Below are 2,957 nucleotides of genomic sequence, written 5' to 3'. Positions count from 1 at the left end.
ACAGCAAACCCTCAACAGATACGGATCTTATTTGCGATTATCATAACAACATGCTGTCCATCCAATCCACGGGATCTTTGGGAAAAATTCAAAAATTGCATGAGTGATGATATTCTTTACCGAAGCCGAGCGTCAAGTATGAATCCGACCATTGAATTTACACCGCAGATTCACAATGAGGCTCTGATCGATATCGAGAATATCTGTCTGTCAATCGTCAACAAAAGGTTGGACCAATTAGGAATGCCGCTACCGGACAGATCAACAGAGACAATTTCTGACCGTGATATTGCACGCGAGTCGAATTATGATGTTGCTGTCCTGAAGTCGTTGGTGGAAAGAAATCTCCCAAAGCTTACAGCAGAACAACACGGTGTGTACGATATAATATTGGATGCTATGGGGAGTAATCGAGGTGGATTCTATTTTCTCGACGCCCCAGGAGGGACTGGCAAGACATTCCTCATTTCACTGCTCCTAGCCACAATACGGTCCCAGAATAAGGTTGCTTTAGCAATGGCCTCATCGGGAATCGCAGCAACGCTCCTCGATGGCGGGCGAACAGCTCATTCAGCATTGAAGTTGCCACTTAATCTGCATCTGAATGAATTCCCTATTTGTAAAGTCACTAAGAAGTCCGGGATGGGGAAAATACTCCAAATCTGTGAGCTGATCATATGGGACGAATGTACGATGGCCCACAGGAAGGCTCTAGAAGCTCTTGACAGGTTGTTAAGAGATTTACGGAATAACGAGAATCTTTTTGGTGGGGCTCTCATTCTACTTTCGGGCGACTTTCGACAAACGCTACCGGTCATTCCGCGTTCAACACCTGCTGATGAAATAGGCGCCTGTTTAAAAGCGTCGAGACTTTGGCGCCACGTAAAGAAGTTATACTTGAAAATTAACATGCGAGTTCTCAGAGATAATGATACATCCGCCGATACCTTCGCCAATCAATTGTTGGACATAGGATGTGGGAAAATGCAAGCGAACGGAGACACTCAGACCGTGACCCTCCCGACGAATTTCTGCACTCTGACAGCGAGCAAAGAGGAACTGATCCAGAATGTTTTCCCGAATATCACAGAGAATTACCGAGATCACCAATGGTTGAGCACCCGGGCCATTCTGGCACCAACGAACAATGACGTAAATACGATCAATTTATCTATTCTAAATGAGATATTAGGAAACGAGAAAACCTACACATCGATCGACACCATGTTGGATCAAGAGGAGGCCGTGAATTATCCGATAGAATTTTTAAATTCTCTCGATATACCGGGCCTGCCACCGCACAAATTGACCTTGAAAATCGGCGTGCCAATCATCCTTCTTCGGAACATAAACCCACCTATGCTATGTAATGGTACTCGACTTGCGGTAAGAGCTTTATCGAACAACGTTATTGAAGCAGTCATTATGAACGGAAAATTTGAGGGAAAAATCGTTCTCTTGCCTCGAATACCGATGACACCGACTGAACTTCCGTTCGAGTTCAAGCGACTGCAATTCCCGGTGCGATTAGCCTTCGCGATGACGATAAACAAAGCTCAAGGGCAAACATTAGGTGTTTGCGGGTTGGAATTAACGAACCCATGTTTTTCACATGGTCAACTCTACGTAGCTTGCTCAAGAGTCGGTAAACCATCGAATCTATACGTCCATACCCCAGATGGCAAAGCTAAGAATATCGTCTATCCCGGTGTTCTAGAATGATATAATGACACAAGGATGATTTTCAAGATTTGTTGTTAAGTAATCAAATGTATCAGAATAAGTACTAGAAAAATAAGCAGGCCAATAAAGATTTCTCAATTGTAATTTTGGAATAATATTTAAATGGTAGTCAATGCCCCGCAACACATCGGGAAACGCGCGCGTGAAAGTTTAAACTGTGTTCACATCAGAATCACGGCAACGCGGCGATCGTCTGCTTAGACAGTCACAACAAGGAATTTGAACGACCGGTGAAACCGAATCATCACGTGTAGCCAAGTTTCGAGAGCCCAATGCGCCAAATGAAAATCATGTAGCCTTGCTATCACGATTGAGCCTGAACATCTCAAAATCGCCAAAGGATTATATAATGTGTGCTGATCTGCGTTTCGAAAAAGCCTTCTCGACAACCTGGAGGTACGATACCGGGGGGTATGATTCTCAGAGCGATGGGATATTTTCGACCCATGAAATCGTAGGGAAAAACAGTGTATTCATGCTGAAATAACTCCATCATAAAATATTACTCTTGAGTTCGGGATTATCAAATTATTCCAGGTAGGCTCTTCGAACAGAGGGAGCAATCGGCCGAATTCGCTTCGAAGAAACGCGAAGAGCCAGTAGTCCAGGCTCATTGCGAAGTTGAGGCTGAAGTATGCTGTGATCACATCGAATCGATGAATATGGTGCCCGTCAACACATGGATCGCTTTCGCACACGAAATAATCAACTTGATCCTCAATCTTGATTATCATTAGTTTCTGTATGACTTTGGAACGTCGGAATCGCCAATTATGGAGCAACCGTTCGAAAAGTTCAGCATCTTCCCACGATTTGGATAGATGGAAGCTGAGTTTGAAATGCCGTGCCATAATGCTCTGGTCAATTGAATCGTCAGGTATCGCGAGGTGTTGAAACCTTCGTTTCCCACCGGAATAATGATAACTCAAAGGGATTAAAATATCTGTCAAGTAAAGAGACGGATCCATATGGGTTACGATTCCACATTGCTGCTGCTGACCGTAATGAGCACTTATCGTGACGGAATCCGCGATAGTTAAAAAACACGGATACGCTGATTTGAGACACAAGAACTTTTCCCGTCAGTAACAAGTATAAAAGTCGAGTTATCACATCTCATGTCATTGACATTCTAACAACGAAAACGAGTAGAATGGCTTCGAATCAAACGCAAGGCAAATCGCTATCGGACCACTCGAAGCCGCTTCAACCAC

The 2,957-nt window shown here is 44.0% G+C and overlaps 1 pseudogene; it reads left to right on the top strand.

Annotated features, from left to right (window-relative positions):
• The window catches only part of LOC100908123 (uncharacterized), a 4,039-nt pseudogene extending 2,317 nt beyond the window's left edge, over positions 1–1,722 (top strand).
• Positions 1,723–2,957: the final 1,235 nt, after the last annotated feature.

The sequence above is a fragment of the Galendromus occidentalis genome, unplaced genomic scaffold, assembly GCF_000255335.2.
Source record: "Galendromus occidentalis unplaced genomic scaffold, Mocc_1.1 scf7180000077255, whole genome shotgun sequence".
Classification (NCBI taxonomy): Eukaryota; Metazoa; Arthropoda; class Arachnida; order Mesostigmata; family Phytoseiidae; genus Galendromus; species Galendromus occidentalis.
The sequence above is the reverse complement of the archived record's forward strand: the minus strand, read 5'-3'. Positions and strand labels throughout refer to the sequence as shown.